Here is a 25,085-nt window from a genome sequence, read left to right on the forward strand (position 1 = left end):
CCTCCATGTACCCCATAGAGATACATGGAGTGGGTGTGTCGGCCGTGGCTTCCTGCGGGGTACAGATGTCAGCTTCCAGCAAACTGCTGGGGCCCCGTGCAGGAGATCGCAGGGGGTCCCAGCGTTTGGACCCCCCCCCCCCCTGCAATCTATAACTTATCTCCTATCCTTGGATAGGGGATAAGTTATTTTTCACCAGACTATTCTTTTAACAGAGGGGCCTACCCAAACTATATGGAAGCAACTATTAACAGAGGGGCCTACACAAACTATATAGGGGGCTCCATATAGTTTGGGTAGGTCCCTCTGTTAATAGTTGCCCCTATAGTTGTGGTAGGCCCCTCTGTTAATAGTTGCCCCTATAGTTGTGGTAGGCCCCTCTGTCAATAGTTGCCCCTATATGTGTAGCTAGAAACCACAGGGCCCAGATGCAAAAAATTACCTCGGGGCTACCTACCCCTCCCCCCTTTTGGTGGGGGTCCGACTGCTGAGACCCCCACCAATCACCTCGGTTGAAGTGGTTCTCCAGCTGTTGGTAAAGCTAAAACTGCCATGATGTCATGAGAGCCTCTGGCAATGGGAGTTGTAGTTTTGTAACAGCTGGAGAGACACAGATTGGACACAGTTTTACCTATCATCACTGCAGAATTTACATGTGACTACAACTCTGATGGGACAGTCAGAAGAATACACAATGATATCAGTGACCTGAGTGATGTCTTCTGACTTAAGTGATATCTTCTCTGTTACCTTTTTTTCTTCATCTGGTCCAGAGACCAGGTCTTCCTCCAGCTCCATCTTCTCTGCAGAGTCTGACATCCAGACATCATTGGCTCCTCACTGTCAGCAGATCTTCTTCCTCTGCATGAAGACAGTAATCATTATAACCTTGCCAGAAAGTGTAGCCTAAATAAAACACTGACTGGAATTCCAATTTAGTGCATACCGCCAGGGAGGACAGGGACAACTTGACTGGAGACCTGGACAGCGAGAGTGTTTAGTCGCTCTGGAACTGATGGCCATGAACTGGACTTTAGGCCTGTTTCCACTAGGTATGGGACAGGTGAACACAGAACAGGTATTCTCTACACACTAACTAACACTACAATACTCTGCACTGACTGACTTAAAGGAGATCTGTAGTGCTCTGAACTTTATCCCCTGTCCAAAGGATAGGGGATAAGTTTTAGATCGCGGGGGGTCCGAGCACTGGGGCCCCCCACGATCTCCTGGGGCAGCGGCAATGTACAGGAAAGGGGGCGTTCCGTCCCCGCATGACGCGGCAGCCGGCACGCCCCTCCATGAATCCGATAGAGATATATGGAGGGGCATGCTGGCTGCCGCGTCATGTGGGGACGGAACGCCCCCTTTCCTGTACATTGGCGCGGCCCCATACAGGAGATCGCAGAGGGCCCCAGCGCTCGGACCCCCCCGCGATCTATAACTTATCCCCTATTCGACGGATAGGGGATAAAGTTCAGAGCACTACAGATCTTCTTTAATCTCCTCCCTGTCTGGTGAGACCAGGGTGGAGGAAGGGCTGGAGGGACCTGATTGGCTACAATTGCCTCTGTGGTTTCCTTATGCACCCTTTACAAAGAAAAACTGTTAACCTTTCACATATAATTAAAGGTACAATATCACCAAAAAGTGAGAAACCTCATTGAACCATTTTTCATGGCAAAATACATTAATACACAGGTTTGAGTGGCGGAAGCGGGCACCATATCATGACATCCACCCGACAGGGCAGGCAGACAAGGGTGCACATATATGCATGTGTCTGTCTATATGCATGCAGGTATGTGTCTGTGTGTATAGGAATGTGTGCATTGCATGTACCTGTGTATACATATGTGTCTATTGTGTGTGTATATCAGTATGTGTGCACTGCATGTGTATGTGTGTGTAATAGGTATGTGTGCATTGCATATGCATGTGTCTAATGTCTGTATAGGTATGTGTGGTGGCGTGGTGTGTGGTGAGGGGCAGATGTTGTTACCCTAGGGACAGATGGCATTAACCCCTTGTATTGGTGACACCAGAGCTTGGTTTAGCCTATAACCACCCGAAGGTATACCACTGGATCCTGGGCTAGGCACAAGGGCAATAAAGACTCCGACGCCAAGTTACGGACAACAATAGCTTTACTGAGGTAGACAGTTGGTAAAGTCTATACAGTTCAGCCAGGGCCCAAGGAGGTGTCCAATGATGCAGAGACCTTAGGGGTTTGCAGGGACTTGTAGTAGGACTGGACAATTGAATGCAGACCACGCTGACTTGACAGATGACAGGGACTGACTTGACTTGACTCATAAAGCTGTGACTTTAGCTTACTTGAATTGATGGAGGCTGCAGGACTTGACTTTGAGGCCTCCAACACTCTGGACACACACACTAGGCACGACTGCACTGGACCTCAGTTTAGCAGAAGAGCAGAGCTCAAAAAGAGAGAAGCTAGCTCCATCCAGGGATTATATCGGGGAGACTAGCAGGGATCCCATAGGTCACTCTTGGGATCACCTGGTCACTGGTACCTCCTGGGTAACAATCACATGACATATCACATGGTATAACTCTTAAAGCAACATTACATTTTATAACACTTTACATGGTAAAACATATTTACAATGGGGAAAAAAGTGCAGGGGGACTTGGAGACACTGAAGAAGGCTGCCTGACAGGACAGCAGGAGCTCAGGGTAACACCTCCCGTACTGGGCCATTACATGTGTGTGCACTGTATATACATTTTCATTGAGGACTCTATGACGTAGGTGGACTGTAGAGCCTTGCGTGACTGTTTATGTATATGATCTCATATTAATATATTTTTGGTGCCCATAATGTTGCATCCACACAGCAGGTAAATGTTGCCTGAATACATCAAGTGTTGTGCTGCTATCATGTAGCCCCTGTATTCCCATCAATAAAATGTCTACTGACATAAAATGTCAAACAAATGTAAGTGGTGTTATTGTACAGAAGTATGAAATTCCTGTACACAAGAACCTATTTCTCCCAGGTGTTATAGTGGTTACTCAAAGGGGTACTCCGCCCCTAGACATCCCGCTGCTGGGCACCCCCAGGATCTCGGCTGCGGCACCCCGCTATCATTACTGCACAGAGCACGCTCGCTCTGTACATAATGACCGGCGATACAGGGGACGGGGCATCGTGACGTCCTGTAGCTAACTAAACAATACACGTATCCAGAAAGATAACAGTACGCTTAATTATTATCTAGATCCAGAGTTTTAGGGGTAAGTGTGTAGTACTGATAGACCCTGCTAAAGCATTGGGCAGAAAGCCTCAGGCAACCCAATCCGCAACCAGTGTATATGAGAAAATAATATGTGGTATGATATTTAATGTATGTCAAAAGAAAAAAATAGTGAGATTAATTAAAGTATGTAGAAGCATCACCGTCATTATACATACTTACTAGTGTTGCTCGCGAATATTCGCAATGCGAATTTTATTCGCGAATATCGCATATTCGCGAATTTGCGAATATTCGCGAATATAGCACTATACATTCGTAATTACGAATATTCGTTTATTTTTATTTTTTTTTGTAATTTTTTTTTTTTCACAGTAAACATCACAGTGATCATCTCCCTCTGCTTCCAGCTTGTGTGGTGTAAAGAAGGCTCTAATACTACTCTGTGAGACTGGCGTGCGAATTTTCGCACATGCGGAAATTTGCATATGCGAATTTTCGCATATGCGCATTTGGGTTAATTCTAATTTTCGCATATGTTAATTTTCGCATATGCGAAAATAAAACGCGAATAATACGGATATGCGAATTTAGCGAATATATGACGAATATTCCTCCATATATTCGTGAAATATCGCGAATTTGAATATGGCCTATGCTACTCAACATTAATACTTACAGTCAAATGTCTATATGTCAGTCAGGATTAAAGTTCAGACATATATAAAATGTCTAATGTCAATAATATTTTCAGCTATAGTTGAGGATGTTATAGCTAGTCCATAATTAAATGTCATGCATAGTGTCATAAAATAAGATAAAATGTAGATGTTCTAAGGTATAAGACATATGTTCATCCTAGATTATTCATCCTGTTTGTGAATAAGGATCTAGGTTATCCTGTTCGTGAATCAATCCCCAACAATCCTGTTCATGTATCAGTTTCAGAGCATGTATGGACATTACCTAAATGCGCAGAGACTCTATATCTGTTCTTCTTACCAGCCTGAATATGGACATTTGTATTAATGCTCAAGACTGCATCCGACCCTATGGCCATTCCGTCCCTCTACCTTAGGGGACCTACGTCGAGGACGACTTGTCTTAAGTAAGGGGTTTTGTGGTGTCCCGGTACAGGACCTTGTCCTGTCCCTTGCGTTAAGTCCACTCAGGTAGAGTCCCTCCATCTCCACAGGGCTCTCCTGCAGGGCTTGCCCCTTGGTCGCCTCATATAATTGTATTTACATGTCCATTATTTAATGTATAGATATAATAAATGTATAGGACCTTCCCAGGTCATGTGATGTACAGTTGTGAATGTACATATGTTTAACGACCTTCCTGGGTCATGTGATGTACCCAGAGTTCACTGGGTTCAGGACTTACAGGTTTGCTGGCCAATGAGCTTAGTCCAGCCCCTTATTATATAAAGGGCTGTAGTCTGTAAATTCTCTCTCTTGGTTCCTGCTCTTAGTTCCGGACTATCAAGCAAGCACAATCTGCAAATCAGCATATCTTCATTCTTCTCAACTAGGCCAAAGCTTAAAGAACCAGCAGCCACTAAAACCGTGAGTTATAAAGCTCAAACCTACAAATCCTGTGTGACTACTATTCTACTCAAATCTTATAATTAGCAGCACAGTGACCTGCTTAAAGCTCATTAGTATCAGTCCCAGCAAAGCCTGTGAGGAACCTGCATCCCGGTTACCTCGAGAGAAACTGTTTAATTGTAAAGACTGTTGCATAAAAGTTCAAGTAAAAGTTTCCAGTTATCTCATAAATTCTGCTGTGGACATTCCGTTTATTATACCTGCCGTTTGTGGGCCGGTTGGCGGCAGGACCTCCAATACTAAGCAAACCTAACCCTGGCGTCACGACAATTAAGGGTTAATACCACCAGACCCTTCATTCACCATTGCACCATTACACCACAGACACCACATTCCCCTGTCCTGTAGCTTCTCACCTGTGAGCCCTATAAATACCCCTCCTACCAGAAGCTCCCTGTCCTTCCCTTTGTTAGGGGGTTCCTGAGTGGGGCTGAGCTGTGCCCGTGCTGTGCCCGCAGCTATACAGCTGCAGGTGCAGATCAGCCTGGACAAAAAATATATATTTGTATGCCTCCTGCTTAATTCTTTTGGGGACATACGGTGACCAGTGATATATACTATATAGAGTAACCTGTGCCCCACCCCCCTTGTTTGGCTAAGCGCTGTGTGTTAACAATCACAAGCCAGTCACAAGCCATCCACTTACCAGTTCATCACACTACATTGATGACCATTAGCCCCAAAAGCAAAAAAATCGCTAACCCCCAATTATTGCCTTACTACTCACCCCCACAGGCGTGATGGGAAAAGCTGGGGAGCAACAGGTTCAGAGCACCAAAAATATTGTCAAAGGGCCTGAGCGGCAGTAGGCTGGTACTACTTAGGCTGGAGTGAGCCAAAAACAATGGTCCTCGTCTGCCCTGGTAATGTCAAGCTGCTGCTGCTTGGTTGGTTTCTGGCTAATTTTGAAAATAGGGGAAAATAGGGAGAAATTTTGAGAAAAGACAACATAACATTATAGAGATCTAGAACAACATGCAAGTGGGCCTAGTGGACCCAAGGTGTGCAAATTACACAGAACTAGGCAATGTAAAACCATCAAAACACAGATAAGACGGTAAAAATCATGGCATCTAATAAATGACAGCCAGAAATAAGTATAGGGGATGATGACCACTGGAAGGGATCAAGGAGCTGAGGGGGATAAACCTTTTCGTGTAGGCAACAAACACATTGAGAACTAGTAAAGACACAGACAAAACAAAAATCACAAAACGCAACAAAAACTAGAGACACACAGGGAGGAAGTCAAAAAAGGGAGAAATAGAAGAAGAAAGAAAGAAAGGAAAGAGAAAGGAGAAGGAGCAACCATGGAAGCTCAGACTACAAAAGACTCGGAAAAGAACCCAGGAAGCGACTGTCCGACAACCCAGGCTTACACCTCTAAGGAATCAGGCAAGCTGGTACTCATAGCGTCCTAAAGGTCGGAGAAGAACAGAATTCCAACAAAGGAAACAAAGTGGCCATATAACGTTCCACATCACTGGGGAAGACAGGTAACAGCTCTTCCATATGCTGAACGTGTGTGGCCTGGGCAATCTATTCCTCCAGGGTTGAGGGCTCCAGGGACTTCCAGGGGAAAGAAGGGGCTGGCCTTGGGAAAGTAGGAGGTTGGGGCGGTGGGAGGTCATAGCTGAAAAATAAGAATGAAAAATCGAGGAAATGTCCGCAGTGGTATGCGCCAGTCTCGGAGGACCGGTTGGGATAGCGAGCATTTTTGTGCCAGTTCAAGAGAAGATACCACTCTCAGACTATGGGCTTTGGCACGCTTGAGCCAGGCACTGTGTTTAATTAACACCCCCTGAAGAACACACTTGAGGGCCTGCCATTGGAGAAATGGAGAGATCTGGTCCACTGCATTGTCCCTTATAAAGTTGGAAACAATCTGGGCTAGATCGGCCACACATGCAGATTCTAAAAGAAGAGACTGTAGAATTATAAAATGTGGGATCTAAAGTCAAGTACAGGTCCCCTGGACCAGTGGGCGGGCAATATCAGTTAATTAAAAAAAATATGTGAGCAGCATGACATTACCAGGACAGGCAAGGATCAGTTCGCTTCGTGCCTACAAAGTATTAAAACAAAACACCTTTGAAAAATAAATTATTATCAAAAGAAATATGAAGAATTCAAAATAGTCCACAGGATACATGTATCTGAAAAGGCAAGAAAAAAGAAGAAACCAAAAAATTCCATCGTCTTTTTTATAGAAAAAAACTCAGTGTTAGAACACAGCCACACTTACCCTGTACTCTGTATTCTATAGTTCTACCTCTAGTGACCATGACATCACTACTAGTAGCAAAGCTACAGAACAGACAGGAACACGGACTGGTATACACAGCATACAGAAATTATATAGGAACCAACAATTCAAAAGATAGGATTGTCCAGCGCTAGGTATGCAGGTAAAATCTTGCTTTTATTAGGATAATCCAACAGAAGTCACATACAGAGGAAAGTGTCTGACACGTTTCGCACCTAGGTGCTTAATCATAGACTGACACACTTTACAAACCACACAGGTTAAAATACACAATATGACCCAATATGTCATAGTTACAAATTACAAAACATTCAAGCAGTTGTGGGAAAATCCGGAATGGGTGTGTGCATCGCGTTCAGCAGGAAAGCATAGCCGTTCATGATATCACAGAAACATTAGTACCGCATCATTATGTTCTTTGTAGTATGTGTTGCACATGTTACTAAGAAGAAAATCAGACTCGACAAAATGGAATTTCTCCTGAGTATAACTTCATGAAGAATTGACTGCAGGAGTACTATTTGAAGTTGCTGTTACTATGGGTTACCTCCCTTTGAACGCGATGCTTCACATCCTCATAATTTCGTTACAAATCTTCTTTATAAAAATCTAGGGAAACAGAAGAAATGACAAGTTTAACAAATCATGTTATTGGACAGAAAAACTGAGCACCAGAGACTATACCCAAATTAATTTAATTTTTTGTTATTATTTATTTTTTATTTATACATTTTTATTTTTCGTTTTTTATTATTATTTCTATTTTATTATTTTTTATTCCTTATTACCATACAGAGGCTGAAGACAAAAAAATAAATAAATAATAAATAATAAATAAAAGAGTATGCAACTTGTTTTAGTATATTGACTGAGATTTTTTTTTCTTATTAATTTATTTATATTATTCCTCACATGTATATAATATTTAGAAAGTTAATTGAGAAAAAATATCTATTTTTAAAGTAGTCCTTTGACAAATACAAATTTTGCAAGAGATACACACTATATCAATTCATTTGTTTAAGGACACGTCATAATTAGATCCAATCTTTTATTGAGTCCCCTCGGATAGCTTGTTTCAAGGAGAAATATCCAATATGTTTCACGATTAAATAATTTTCTCCTAAGGTCGCCTCCTCTGGGGCCCAATTTAACCTTTTCTGTGCCAGACACCCAAAGGGATTTCATATCTCCGGCATGGCATGGTCATGGGCAAGTGTCTGGATAGCATCGAGATATTCACCCCATTATTGTTGGCATCAGCTACATGTTTTCTAAAACGTGTTTTAAGTGAATTACTCGTGCATCCCACACATTGTAATTTACAAGATACGCAGGTAGCCACATAAACAATGTGTTTAGAGTTACAATTAATATAATCATGTATAGTATATTCGCCAACAGTGTGGCATGATATCACACTTTTAGAAATTACCATGTAGCTGCATGTTAGACATATCTTATGTCCGCATTTCCAATTGCCTGTACATTAAAGCCATGTAATTTGTAACTATGACGTATTGGGTCATGTGACCCTCGCTCTCATGTATTTTAACCTGTGTGGTTTGTAAAGTATGTCAGTCTACGATTAAGCACCTAGGTGCAAAACGCGTCAGACACTTTCCTTTGTATGTGACTTCTGTTGGATTATTCTAATAAAAGCAAGATTTTACCTGCACGCCTAGCGCTGGACAATCCTTTCTTTTCAAGTGAGTGCACCAAGCCGAAGGTGGGACCGGCGAGTCCCTGAACAGGTGATCCAGGAATTGGTTGGGAGAGTGAGCGGTACAAGCATTGTGCACTAGGAACCAACAATGTATATACATCGCAGGTTACTGTATGTCCCCAAAAAAGTTAAGAAGTGATGCACAGCAACACTCCTTAACTCTTTCTGAGCTGAGCAGAAGGTATATAATGTATATCTTCTGCCCAGCCAAGCATGGAAGTCACTGCTCTGAGTTGTGCTGCTGCCAGCTTAAAGCAGATGAGCGTACCGTGTGCGCTGCAGCTTACACATTTATCATGCTTACACCTGGCCAAGTGTATTTGGACACTGATCCAAAAGTCTAGGTGAAAGCATAAACCAACATCTATCAAGCAGCATAGCCTCTTCCTATCCAAAGGATAGGGGATAAGATGTATGATCACGGGGGGCCCACCGCCCCCCCCCCCACGCACGCGATCTCGCTGCAGCACCCGCATTGTATGCGGAGCCGAGTCTCCAGTTTCGGAAACCTCTGGTTTCCGGGACTGGAGACATGACGTAACACCACACCCCCTCCATTCATGTCTATGGGAGGAAGCGTGAAGGGCGTTACACACCCCCCCCCCCCCCCCCCCATAGACATGAATGGAGGGGACGTGGCGTTACGTCACGTCTCCAGTCCCATAAACCGGAGGTTTCCGAAACTGGATACGCAGCTCCGCATACAATACTCTTGGTACCTAGGGCAGCACAAATTATAAATACAGCCCTTACTGTAGGTCATATTAACAAATAATAGACATGTTACAATGGCATTCTGTTGAGTAACTACATATTTTTAGCTGATATTCATACTGAAATCACTTAGATAATACCTACTGTTGTATCACAGTGTATTAGACTCCCATCTGCCATGACAGCCCATGAGTGATCATGACACAGATGGGGGAGCAATGGGCTGACAGAGGGAGTCCTTTCCCTTTATTAAACCATTTACTGTAGATACTGCAGTCACTATTGCAATGAAAACCTACAGTATATTACAGTCAGCTCACTTGTGAATGGTGTGGGCTCAGCTTCTCAGACTGCGCCATCACAATGTAGTAAATGTACCCCAGCTGGCTGGCAGAGTACTGTAACCAGTGCTGTAAATATTTGGTGAATAGCACCAAGGGGCTAAAAATTGTAATCCTAGTAGAAACCTATAGGAAACTGCTTCTCTTTTCCCTTTACTATAGTTGTATTAAACTTTTTAATTAGATTAAGTTTCCCATGACTAAATGTGTTGGTAAATTGTTCTTGTAACAATGTATGCATAGGGCTGCTGCTGCCAAGCCTCCTACTACATTCCTGTTGCATTCCAGCTTTCGCCCATGACTGGTGGCATGAACAGGAGAGGCGGTGACCAGCTCAGTGACTTGTTTGTTTATGCTTTTTCCATTGCCCAATAAATAGCATCTTCTAATTTCAATTTCAATGGCTGTGCCTTTATTTGATATACTGTATGATATGTGATTGAGGATCGCCAGTTCAGCCTGTGTATAAAGTATAGGGCAGCATTACTTTGCCTTGATGCTATACTGTGTTATTTGATTCTGTACACTAGGTATTGCTTTTTTGCCACATATATGGTTTACACATGAGGTTAGATAGCTGTTAGGGCAAGAGGACACATGGTATCTTTCATTTATCTGTTCCCTCATAATGTTAAAAATGTGATTATCACTGTAGATGAGATTTAGAATTTTTTCTCGTCGGCCTTACTACTGTGCTGGGGCACCAACTTGTGGCCTATCTACTGTGAAGGTACAAAGGGGGCCTAACTGTATGTAGACACAAAGACGGCCATAATACTGTGTTAGGGCTTAAGGGGGCATTAATACTGGGTGGGGCACCAAGAGGGATATAAGTACCATTAGGAGCTTTATGGAACTGGCGTTTATATAGAGGAAGAGAAAAGGTGGGGTGGGTGATAAATAAGCAAGGAGTCAAAGATGTTTGTACAGCTCATTCTTCAGATAACGGATCATGTTGTCATGGTGGTCTGGGCTGGATGAAAAAGAAAAGGGAAAGTGAACGGCTCCAATCAGAGAGGATGTCCTGTGAGTCTCTGGTTATAGCTCTAAGGTATTCACTTATATGGTCTGCAGACTACTTGTGTAGAGCTGGTACGTACCATTATATGGTCACTGTATGAGAGTAATAGTAGACTACAATGTAGTGTATAATATGGTATTATTATTCTGCCCCTATGCGGTAATAACACATGGTCATGGTGTGCTATTATTTGCCCCTTGGGTAGTGGTAATTTTGGTAATATTTATTAGCATTATTGTTCTTAGTGAACTTGGTTTTGTTCAGCAACTGTAGGTCTAGAGTGTTATAATACATAGAAAATTGTCTTATAGCTGTGTTGAGATGTTGTCACCAGCCTTCCGTACACCCTAAAATGCTGGTGAAGCAAGGTGTTTGAAGTCTTCTGGAGAGATATCTGGCTTGCCATACATTTCCAGTCTGTTTCTTAGGCTCAGATTTGGAGTGAAACACTGACATTTAAACTGTCTGATTCTAAAACTTTTTATATGTTGTTGTTAATGAAAATTAAAGACCTTTTGTAATATGTATAGATATATAATATCACCATGGATGTTTACACGATACCCTATCTGTTGCTTCACTATATGTACGTCTCCCTGTATATGCGTACAGAGTGTTAAAACTCATTATCTAGAACACTTGAGGATATTGTATAAAAAATACAAAGCACATTTACCCCCCGAAAGGAGACCTATCAGGTATATCTAAGTGGATATTGTGGGGTACAACCTTTTGGGAGAGTAAGAAATATATGTATATTTAAAGGGGTTATCCACCATAAATTGATTTTAGTATGTACCTGGCAGACAGTAATGGACATGCTTAGGAGGGATCTGCGCTTGTCTTGGGGCTAAATGGCTATGTTGTGAGATTACCATAACACTGTGGCTAGCTTTTTGTGAACTTGTATTTCCTGTTTGACTTATGTTTTTTTGACTACAAATCCCACAATGCCATTTTCCTCCCTCCCACACATCAGCCATCCCACCCATTGAAACAAAAAAGACCTGTGGTTTTCAATCAGGGTGCCTACAGCTGTTGCATTAGTTGCAGATTGATCTCCATCCCACCAAGCGATCCCTCCACCCATTGAAGCAGACAGGCTCCCTGTCATCAGCTGACTAGTGAGTCAGGTCTCAGCCGCATTGCAAGCTGGGAAAAATCCGAGACAACAGTCATTTTGTATGCTGTTAAAAATAAATAGTGGGGTGAAAATCACAGAAGAACTGTGAGAAAACCGTCACACACAGGTACAGACACTATATTATGAACTACACTAACTTCACAGCCCCTGTAGCATAGACAAATAAAAAAAAATTCCTGGAATACCCCTTGAATATACATGATTTTATATCTTGTAGCTGTCATGTAACAGTTCCTTCCTGCTCCTTTTTATGGTCATACCTGAGGATAATCGCTCTACTTAATATAGGTATGCCAATATAAACGCCTAAAATGGTAATACAACCCTTTTACACTCAAATCCATCTCAGCGCTCACTATTATATATATTTTCTATGACCTTTTGTAATATGGTTGTTTGGTTGTCAAATTTTTCTGAATATTTAATAAAGAAAACAGCTCCTGAAAATCCCACCACTAGGGGCATCAGCCTGTCCATGAGTCATGGACAAGAGATGACTCCTGGACAAGGCTGTATGAGCAGACACTCCAATTACCCCACCACCACAAGGGAGGGACAAGCCCCCTTTCCCTGAGAGGATTTCTAACACAGTGAGCTAATGAAAACATTTTTTTTTTATAACAAATATAGGTGATAGAGACAGAAAAATTAGATGTACATGGTCAGGATTAGCTACTGAGTAACATATTATTTATTTACTTATTTATTTTTGTAGGATCTGACAAGTTCGCTTTAAGAGAAAGCCACCTAAAAGGGTGGTGCGAGAGCTAGTTTACTTTAGTTGAGCATGAATGACCTATAAGCCTTCAAAGGTCTTCATGACTCAAGCATTACTCTTTTCATCCCATGATAACAGGCCTCTCACTAGCCAGCCAGCAACCTGCTCTGTACTTACGGAGGTCAACAACCCTAAAACAGCTGTCTGTCCCAGAAGGAACAGCCCTAAAGTCTTGAGATTTTGCCTGTGCTCCAGTAAATAGCTCAAACCTGGGCCCCCACTTGACTGTATACTGGACGATTACTAGGACTGTCATGATTCTGCTCCATATTTTGTGGAACCAGGGACAGCTGAAAACTTGTTTTGCTCACTGCTCCATTTATGGTATTGTCAGTGTTTGGGGGCCTCTGAGTTCCGAGATAGCATATGCTATTAAAGTGCCATTGAGCCAGGGATTTGTGCAATCATTTTATAATAAGCAGTGTATCCTTTTAGTGTCTGAAGTTATTTATGATTGGAGTATATATATATATATATATATATATATATATATATATATATATATATATATGAATTTATCAGCACCTGCATACAGGTGACATACAGGAGATATTTTGTGAGATGTTCTTTTTATATATATTTTTTATACAGCAACATAAAGGTTTTTTTGTACTATTTTGTAAATTTATGGCAAGGAATTGTATATATCTTTTTCAGGGCTCTCTGCAGCCACAGCTGAAACTGTTTTGAAACATGTGGCTTTAGGAGACTTACCAACAGACACAAAGACCTGGCATGGATAGCTGTTAAGGAGAGCATGCCCTTGAGAACATTCATGCATGCTCACAGACTTTGCAACACCAGGTACTACCAGAGGTGCAAAAAAAACAACTTTGCACCTCTTTTGGCACTGCCCTTTTGCCAAGGTCCTGCTGGATGCCTGAATATAAGATCACAATGTCAGTAGGCTTCCCTTTACATATGATCCCATTGTACATAGTTTGCCTCCTGTAGGTAGGACACACCTGAAAATAAAAAAAAACGGAGCTCCCTCACAGTCACTGCCATTTATTCCCATTTCTACACCACAGGCAGCTTCTTCCTGCAGCCACTAGAGGTTGATCGGGAGCTTTTCAACCTATGGGACATGCACAGTGATGTTACTCATGTCCTTGATGTAGTGAAGTTCCTGGCCTCTAATGGCCGCAGGCACAGCTTTTTTTTTTAAGGTTGGCAGCCTACAGACCTCACAGCTACGACACCCTAGGACCCCTGTGGTGGGCCAAAGGGGTCCTAGTGCATCCAGTCACCATCTTTCCGACTAGAATGCTGTCACACAACTGGAGAGTCTTTGTGGTATTCCAGTTGGGTACCACTGCTCTGGGGAGTATTTTCATAATATTGTGCTGCACTTTGTATGATCGTAGTCTTGGGGTATTTTATTTCCATTTTACTCTTGATATTTTTTATTAATCCTGAAATCTTGCAGTTACCATTCTGGCTAATAGGCCTAAAACTAAGTTGATACTTCCTGTTCTGTACAGATTATTTCCCAGCAGTGCCTTTCTTCTCAGCACATACAGGACAACAGTGAAATATTACACAAATAAGATAGATAACAGAGGTACACACCATTGCTCAGAGAACAGCATCCTGCTCCCTGTAGAAGGAAGTCTGAAAAGGTCAAAGAGAATGCCCAGTAATGTGTCCAATTCATCTGAACGGGACAGGTCCAGCCTAGTGCTGTCTATGTCCATGGGTCCTGCCATAAACCATATCGCTAAATGCTGTCAGGCAAGATGGCAGTCCCCATTATAATGTATAAACAATTGAAATAAAATCATTACAATAACAAATTAGAAACGGATTAGTAAAAAAAAAAATAACATGTTTCAGTATCTTGCTCTAATCAGGAAAAAAATCTAGGTGATACGTTCCCTTTGATCATACTACTGCTGACCTAGTTGGTTTGAATCTTACCATCTGAGGCATGGATGCCCTGCTTGTATGTTAGTTGTGACACTACCACAATAAAAGTGACAAGTAGCACAAAACACCACAACAAAGATGCTAACAGGAAGCTAAGGACATGATGCAACAATGCATAGTAATATATCAAATATTTTACCCTACTAACCAGACAACAATAGGGAGGAAGGAAGGACAGAAGGAGGCAACATAACAAGCATTATCTTGTAACTAGGTCTGTGTTCTTTTAGATCATGAGTATTCCTATAGCTCATTCCCCACATCTAAATTCAGGGAACTGACACAGCTAGAATATAAGAAGCAATAACTCCTTGAACAAACCAATGATCTCTGTGCAAACTCCACAGAAACTCCACCACAAAATGGAAGAGAACTTCTCCAAGGAAAACAGCGCTGCTAGTTTGTGGAAGGTTTGTGTCCTTTAATATTTTACATCAGACTGGGAAAAAAAGAAGAGGAAACATTCCATCAGATTCATAACTTTCACAGAGCACACTTCACCAAGCTGGTCTGTCCACGCTGTTTGTCACATGGTGTTGTCATCAGTTTAGAAACTTTTAGGACACATTTTAATAAAAATTGCAAGTGGTTAAAATGTACCCAATTAAAAAGCAAAACATATTATATAGGTCAGTTTATATTATTATTATTTTTTTTGTAACAATAATTTTTACTGAATATAAAGAACATCCAAACATACATTCAGTACATCCGAATATGGTGCATAAACAGATTGCATATTCCAATATAAGAATACAAAAACAAATCTCCATAATCATTAACAAAAAACGGATGATCCATATATGCAGTATATATGTTTGATGTTAAAAAATAATGAAATAAATGAAATTATTCAAGTATGAACAACAACAATAAACAATAAATCTAAACAAAGCACTAAAGTAGCCGAGCTAGGATAGAATAGTAGATTCTCAATCTCGGAGTGAGATAGTGAGTGAGGGAGGTCACCTTCTGACAGCAGTTACCCGTAATGAGTTGAACCCTAAATACTTGATTACATCTACCTATAATTGGACTGTGTTATGGGGACCTTGGAGCCATATATCCCATTTAACTAAAAATCTTCTATCTGTGTTTAGTGCACATGAGGCCTTGTATTCGTGCCAGCAGTTGGAATTAATCTCTTTTTTAACTTCTTTAATCAGCGGTACCCTATTCGTTTGCCAGTTTCTAGCAATAATGTGTCTAGATACTATTAGGGAATGTAAAATAATGGTTCTGTGGAAATAAGAGTAGACATGTAGATCTAAGTTCAATAAGGCCAAAGCAGGAGTAAGAATTATTGGGAAACCACATAATTGGGAAAGGAATCTTTCTAGTTGTCTCCAAAAAGATAATATCTTAAGACATTCCCACCAAATGTGTAGAAACGAACCATGACTAGGACAGCGCCAGCATTTGTCAGATGAATCAGAGAAATGGGCCAATCTAGATGGTGTGAGATACCAATGAAAAGAGAGTTTCTTAGAAGTTTCGATGTGACTAGCGCATCTAGTGTGCTTATGTATTTCTGAAAAGGCTAGGCTCCATTGATGGTCTGTGAATTGACACTTAAGTTCCAGTTCCCAGTAATATGTTGATTGGGATTAGGGGAGGAGGAGGCCACTAAAAAGGCGTAATTCCACGTGATTCATTTAGTCAATGTAGAAGGTCTGGAAAGCCAACTAACCAATTCTGGATTTGTCCTCTCTTGGGTATATGTTAAAGAATCAAGGGCATGACGGATCTGTAAATATTTGTAAAATTCTTTATAGTTTACAGAGTGTTTTTTATATAATTCCTATAAAGCTACACATTTCTCACCGTCCCAAATATCCGATAGTAAGGATACCCTGGTCAGACCAATGGGAAATGTGGAGGTCAGGGATGGCGGCTTCCAGTATAGAGATGGGTAAGGATAAAATATCCATGTAGCATAATTTATTCGGACAGACATAGGATTGCCACACATGAAATAACGCCTTCGTAGTAGGGTGAGGACTAGATATTGGAGTATTGAATAAAGAGGCTGCCAGTAGTACATTTTTAAGTTGCTTAGGTTTCATCAGAGAAGCCTCAATCTGTACCCAATGTTTCTGTACTCAATCTGTTCCTAATCTCTGGTTCCTATATACAAAAAACCCTTTTTCTTTTTCCTTCAGTACCAGCCCTTGGTAACTCAGTTGGAACTTAGTGTTACATATACATGTAACTATTGCACTTTAGTGTTTTTATTAGTTTATTACTATTGCACTTTAGTGTTGGTACAGCTCCGATGCTACACTTTTATTAAGTTGCACTTTGTTGGCTGCATAACCTTTTATGCTGTTATTTTGTAACTTTCTGGTGTTTTTTTACTCCGAGATCATTTATTGATTCAGTCACCCCATGTATATAATCTTTCATGTGTCCTAGTCGCCACCATTTGGTTCTGGTCCACTGGACTAGTATCTTTGGATTAGTCCATTGGTCATTTTGTAATTTTAATAGATTTTATTATGTATTGTTTTTTGATTTGTCAAAAAGATTTTTTGTAATAAAGCATAATTCTTGATCCACATAAACGCATTGGTTCTTTTGGTAGGGAACAGTAACAGACAGACTACTACGGCGTCTGAGCACAAGAAATAGTAAAATGGGGATACAGTACGTCAATAGAAAAATATATAACTGGCATCTTCTCTAAACTGATAGGGACCTGTTGGATTTAACCATGCAACGCCCCCTTATCTCATTCCGTGAACTAAGAACCTGCGGGATGCACTGGTAAAAAAACGCATCTCTCCTGTTAGTGGGAACTGGTTGCAGCGGAGTTTGCCTTCGGGCAACTTTCGTTGCAGACAGTGCTCATTCTGCCAACATTTGGACACCTCTCGCTGTGTTTGCCTCGGTCCTGTCAATCATGTGGTGAAGGATTTTATTACATGCAAGTCTGATTTCATTGTTTATGTTATTATGTGTCCCTGTGCATTGTTTTACATTGGCAAAACTATTCGCCCATTATTCCATAGAATACGTGAACATTTTTATTCTATTCGCACAGGCAAAGGATGTCCCCGCTTTATCACTCACATGATTGACGTTCACAAGGGGAATACAGCTGGAGTCCGGTTTGCTGGTTTACAGCGAATTCATAATTCTGACAGCAATATGGACAGACATACCAGGTTGCTTCAAACAGAAGCGAGGTGGATAATCCGGACTGGAGCCACCGGTAATTTGGGTCTAAATGACAGATATGATCTGTCAGCCTTTCTGTAAGATGTCTCTGAGCTACTGAGTTGTGACTTGCTGCCATTTGTGTTCATTCTTTGTAATTATATGGTTTATATACATGTATGAGCACGTTTTAGTATTATTTTTGTATAGAGCACTTTAGTATTGTTCTTATGTGTGCACAAGGGGTTAATAGATGGTACCGCCCTCTCACCCCCTTCATAATGACGCAAAACAACTGCGCTGTCGGTTGTGCATCCTCGTGTATCCCCGCTCCTAGCAATAAAGTGGCAGATTGCATGAAGTTTCCTGAGTGCTGTGTCCTTCATCTCTCTATTGGATAGAAAAATATATAAGATGGAGATAAAAATCACCAATCCTGGAGTATACACACATAAATCAGTATAGGTGGTATAACAAATACTAGCAAATATATACCTGCATATGTTAACGTATACACACAGGGAAAGTAGAATATTGCACAATGCCCCAATAAAGATGACCGCAAAAGAGAATATATGCAGTTGTCACAATGTTAATGGGTATAAATAGATATAGGAGACCCAGGACACATGGATTAAACCAGGTATGAACATGGTCTACAATCACAGCGGTCCTGCAAGTGAATCTCAATACAAAGTCAAAAGCCCATAACAAGTTGCAAGTGCATAGTGCGGACGTCTTACCCCAGCTCAGGATGCCACCCCAACAACGTTGTTTCGCAACAAGCTTCCTCAGGGAATGTATGGTATAGGTAAGAGTATGATTATTTATATAGGTATGTAGCCAATAGAACAACAGAAAACAAATAAAGAGATAGTATGCACCTGTGAATGTGAGTACTCATGATCCGAACACCATTGTAAGAGGAACCGCGCATGATCAGCGTATAGATGACGCAGTGCGTCCACTGCATCATCACACTGGAAAGTACAGACGCAGATGCAGAGCCGGGAGGAACAGAAAATATCGCGCGATGTCTGGGGAGATCATGCGCATGCGCATCTCACCGAGAATTTGTGCGGCGGCCATCTTTGATGAGGGAAACACAATTGTAACAGGTATTTGCACTTTCATAGAGCAAATAATTAATAATAATAGCAGCAAAGTGAGTGATATGTGATAAAAACGTGCCATGCAGTGCAAAGTGAATGTGCAAAACAAGTGCCATGCAAAAAAAGGGAAGAGACACTCTGCAAAAGGTGAATGATATATAATGGTCATCAAACAGAAGAGGCCTCAAAAAGTTCAGACCATGGCAAGCCTGTCAAAAAAGTGCTAAAAATGATGACAAAAAGGAAAAAAATCCAAAACATTTTTGATATATGAAGAAATATAAAGTGTCATGGAGGTAAATAGAAAATATTATAAACGTGAATTAATAACAAATAGGATCCCAAATTGGGATCTAAAAAAACATGTCACGAGAAAAAATATATATAAGACCATAAACTCGTGGAGGGTTATATGTGTATACTTATAGCAATAAAAATGAATGGGCAGCCAACAAATGTGTAAAAAGATCAAATAATTTTTTTTTTAAATATATAATTTTAGAAAATGTTTCAAAATATTGACTTGTCCACCAAGTAGCAAGGCTGACATGGGCAGTGTCTCCATTTCTTCTCTCTCATCAGGAATGGCCATGATGCACTAAGAAAAACAATGAAAGGAGAAAATAGCAGGGCACAGACACCCAAGTCAGAATAGACAAGAAAAGAGAAAAAATTGAAAAAAGAAGAAGAAAGGAAGAGGAGAAGGAAAAAAGGAGGAAAAAGAAAAGAAAAAAGAAAGGAAAAAAGAGAGGAATAGAAGAAAAGAAGAGAAGAACAGAAAAACAAACAGATGCAGACAGAGAACCAAGAGAAGAAAGGTAAGTACCAAGCAAAAGGGAAATGAAGAGAAAAGGGAAAGAGGGGGGAAGGGAAAGAAAAATATACCCATAGTAGGTACAATCCTTGTACACAACTTTAAGTTGACATTTTTCTATCCCAGCCTCGCCTATCTGTATGCATCCCAGGTTGGGACATGTACCTAGAAGCGCGAGACTGGACCCCCTCCATGGGGTTAACATGAGTGTTCCACGCCACAAGGGACAACCGTGACTGAGCAATGGTGACAGTGACAGTGACCACTATGTGCACAGCAGCAACTTGCGCCACTGGGGAAATTGTAGGTGCCCGTTGTTCCGGCCAAACCTCTTTGACATCCTGAGAATGGCCAAGGCACATTTGTTGGCGCCTCTTGATCAGGCCTCACCTCCGTGACTGGAGTAGGCCTAGGCACATCAGTAGGTGCCCCCTGATCAGGCCACACCTCCGCATGGGGAGTAGGCCTGGGAACATTTTCTGTAAAGGAGGATGAAGAGCTGGATCTTTGAAGAAACTTGGGCACTTGAGATGAGCGAACTTACAGTAAATTCGATTAGTCACGAACTTCTCGGCTCGGCAGTTGATGACTTTTCCTGCATAAATTAGTTCAGCTTTCAGGTGCTCCGGTGGGCTGGAAAAGGTGGATACAGTCCTAGGAGACTCTTTCCTAGGACTGTATCCACCTTTTCCAGCCCACCGGAGCACCTGAAGGCTGAACTAATTTACGCAGGATAAGTCATCAACTGCCGAGCCGAGAAGTTCGTGACGAATCGAATTTACTGTAAGTTCGCTCATCTCTATTGGGCACCATAGCAGACGCCTCGGGCATGTAGATCTCCTACTCAAGAGCTGCTTTCTTGGTTTTCCTCGGCCTCAGTCCAAAGGGATCTGCGTCCCAGTCGTCCATAGGGAAGTAGGTGAATGGCAGCTGAGTTGGATTCTCCGGCCTTGTGACGGCTGCTGCCCACTCTCTACACAGACTCCTCACCGGAGTATACTCGACAATTTCACCTTTCTCCAGGGAATGCAGGGCTGGGGGAAGCTAGTCGCTTCGGACAGCTCCCCTGTTTACAAGGATGATGCCGCTATGCCGGCAGTCCATAAGTGTGCCAAACCCTCTGACTCGGTCAAATTTCACAACATTAGCACGGCGGCACTCAAGGGGTGGCTCACCTTCCTGGGGATGTTCTAACTTTTGGATATATAGGGCCTCCAATTTTTTTATGTCCTGTTGCTGCTACTGGCGCACCTCGTACGGCAGCAGTTTGGGCCCATACATCTCTCTCTTCTGTGTCCTCAGTTCCTCCGCTATAGCAGCAACTTTGGCTTCTCTGCGGGCTCTTTTGGCCTGGGCTGTAGGAATTGGGGAATGGGGCTTCCCTGGCAAGGGAAGAAGGTGCTCCCTCATATAAACAATTAGTGCAGGCTCATTGCCGAACAACCATCTGGGCAAAGGGGGTGACTGCGTACGTACAACTACTTCAACAGATTTCTGGGCTTAGGTCTCTCTCTCTGGGCTAGGAGTGGAAAAGGGTGTAGAAAATGCGGCCTCTGCTGGAGTACTTACTTCCGACTCCACTGTGGCAATTTCTGCCCAGGTCCTATGGTGAGGAGACAGCCTCACCGGCGATTTCTTCTGCAGACTGGGATGATTCTCCTTCCGGGGTGGCTGGCCATTCGTCGTCCTCTGGAAGCGGGGGGGTTGGTCGCATGCATCCTGGACCCCAAGGGACAACTGCTGCAAACGGTCAGCCAGTTCCTAAAACAGTTGCGATGCAGCCGCGGAAACTTTTCGATCTGCTAGCACCATCTTGGTGCTCTCTCCATGTGCTCCGGTGTGCTCCGCCATCTCTGTACTCCTCTCTGCAATCTCCGGACTGAAGAGTGCTGGCCGCATGGTCTCATTTATAAGAGGCTCCAACAAAATGGCTGCCAGAAAGACGTCATCGGTGCAGTGCTGACTTCCCGTTCCCCGGCAACAACAGGCAAATGCCAGCAGTTCCACTTCGGCATGGAGGCGACTACATGATGTCCACGCCCATGGGCGGGACGCTGACCAGCATGGGACATTTTCACACGCTTCTCCGGCTCCTCCTTAACCCATGCAGGTACAATTCGCAATGGAGTGCGTAGCATGGTTTCGGCCCAAATCTTACACATGGTAGCCTCAGCAGTCACAGACTTAAGCACCATATACAGTGTTCTTCACCTCCCCCCTTACTTTTTCAGCACCCTGACAAAGCACAATCTCACAGACAATGTCCTGTACACTTTTGGGCACAATCTCTGTCGCGTGACGTGCCGGGCCGGGCTAACAGGAAGTAAGAAGAATACAGCCCGGGGACCGAACACCTGTACAGGAGCACCGGTGGAGCGTAGGTCGGTAAGAGAATGTTTGTTCTCTTTTTGTTTTGCAGCCTGGACCGGATACAATAAGAAAAGTGAGCACTGAACATGTCCTTTAACCATTTGTTCCGCACACCAGATATGTTTTGCACACCAGATTTGTGAGTGGCGTATAGCAGGGATGGTGGCCATTTTAGTATAGCACTTTTTTCTTTATTTAATTTTTGAAATTGTTTGTGTGTTTGATTAAGTCAACAAAATTCGTATTTTAACCTTCCACACCTTCAGTGCAATATACACACCCATATCCTGTTCGTGATGCTAAATAAGGTTGTGGTACCCGGGTGGTATAGTGCGGGTGGTATAGTGCAGGTGGTAGTAGTAGGGGCAGGTGGTAATAGGGACAGGTGGTAGTATAATCCCTTGTAGTATTCGTGACGCCAAGATGTGGTTGTATGGTGTAGGGCACCGCCGACAACCAACCCAGAAACGGCATATATTAAATGAGAGTCCAAAGCAGGTTTTGATGCAACTGGAACTTTACTGAAGAAGGCAGTATAACATTTCATACAGATAGCCAACTTCCACTGAGGCAACCGGGACACAGGGAACCTCTCAGGCTTGCTTGGACTTGTAGTGATAATAATGATGATGCAGGCCACTGTATTACTGTCATGACTTTGGTAGGGACAGTAGAGATTTGACTTGTAGACATAGATGAGACTTACAGAATAGATGTGGCTGCAGACTTGTAGGCGTTGGCCTAGCTGTACTGGACTGAACTTGTACAGGACTGGTGCTTGCTTTACTGTCCAGGAAGCGAAGGAAGAAGAAGAGACCTAGTGTGGAGACTGCAGCTCTTTATATATCAGTGAGCTGGACTAAAGCACATTGGTAGCTGGTTGCCTGTGGTTACCTGTGCCTCTGGAACTCTGGGTGATCAGGTGATCACATATCACATGACCATATCACATGACCATAGGAAGGTCCTATACAGTTTAAATATCCTAATAACCTCTGCACATAGCTTATATTCACTGTACAATACTGCTAATAAACATACATAATTAATGTACAATAGTAATCATAATAATGACCTAGGAGGATCCTGCAGGAGAGCCCTATGGACTTGAGGGACTCTACCTGAGGGGACTTTAGGAAACTGTACAGAACCACGTTCTGTACCAGGACACGACATATAGATACCGATGGGAGGGTGGAAATTAGCTGAAAGGCACCCTTTAACTGACCTTGAGAAAAAACCTATGCTGTCCATGCAAGACATATAACATGAAACAAAGTCTGAATGGTGACACAAATTCCCAACAATTCTTTGCTACAGATGTTTGGCAATCACTCATGGTGTCACTGAATGGTACCTCCATAATAAGACAGAATATGGAGCCCTTAAAGGGGTACTCCGCCCATAGACATCTTATGCCCTATGCGATCTCGCCTGCGGCACCCCAGTCATCCGGTACACCCAGCGAACTTGCTTTGAGGGGACATGGCTGTGACGTCACAAGGGGCTTGTCCGTGACATCAATAGCCACCGGCACTGCACCCGATGCTCTAAACTAATGCCGGGTGCAGCAGAGAGATTGCAGGTGGCCCCAGCAGCGGGACCCCAATGATCAGACATCTTATCCCCTATCCTTTGGATAGGGGATAAGATGTCTAGGAGCTGAGTACCCCTTCAACCCATCCAAGACACAGGGTGTACAGGTACGCCCTGGTGTCCTGGGACTTAAGGATCCAGGGGGTACCTGTACACCCTGGACATTTCCATACACCATGGGTAACCGGGCAGTGAACGGACTGGGATGCCTGCTGAAATCATTCAGCAGGCACCCCGTGCAGGGGGTCCTGAGACTGAATTCAGATTGGAGCTTTGTGGTGACTCCGGGTCAATCAGGTCTCCGGTGACCCGAAATAAAAGGGTGATAGGTGCCATCCGAGATGGCACCTATCACTCTTTACCAAAAGGAGTGAGCACGGGTGCCACCTCACGATCATGTGATTGGTCAGTCGGAATGACCAACCAATCACTGTCCTGCTGGGTGGTAATTACCAGTGATCGGGGCAGAGATCGTGGCCTTCCTTACTTGTCTGGAGGTCGGCGGGGGTCCCTTTAGGCTGTGGAAGCGGCAGGAGCGGAGGCGGTGCAGGCAGCAGGATACAGCAGGAGGTGAGGCCTGTTCACCTCCTGTTGTTGCTTAGCAACAATTCCCAGAAATCACAGCCAAAGGGCATGATAGGAGTTGTAGTTATGTAACAGCTGAAGGCACATTTTATTTTCTATGAAAAAGTTTGCCTCCAGCTGTTGCATAACTACAACTCTCAGCATGCACGGACAGCCAAAGGGCATGCTGGGAGTTGTAGTAGTGTTCCTCCAGCTGTTGTATAACTACAACTGCCAGCATGCCCTTTGATTGTCAGTGCACGGAGTGTTGTAATTTTGCAACAGCTGAAGGCACACTCGTTGCAAAACACTGAGAGTTTACCTAACTCAGTGTTTTGCAACCTGTGTGCCTCCAGCTGTTGCAAACTACAACCCCCAGCATGCACTGTCAGACCGTACATGCTGAGAGTTGTAGTTTTTCAAAAACTGGTGGCACACTGGTTGTGAAACACTGAGTAAAGTAATGCAAAGACAGCCGAAGGGCATGCTGGGAGTTGTAGTTTTGCAACAGCTGTAGGTTTCCCCCTCCCCCCCATGTGAATGTACAGGGTACATTCACACAGGTGGGGGTTTACAGTGAGTTTCCTGCTTCAAGTTTGAGATGCGGCAAATTTTCGTCTGTAAACTCGCTATAAACCCCTGCCCGTGTGAATGTACTGTCATGTGCTGGCGCGCGCGCGCCAGCTCTCTGAGACTTAAAGGGCCAGTGCACCAATGAT

This window comes from Hyla sarda, chromosome 6 (genome assembly GCF_029499605.1).
Source record: "Hyla sarda isolate aHylSar1 chromosome 6, aHylSar1.hap1, whole genome shotgun sequence".
NCBI lineage: Eukaryota > Metazoa > Chordata > Amphibia > Anura > Hylidae > Hyla > Hyla sarda.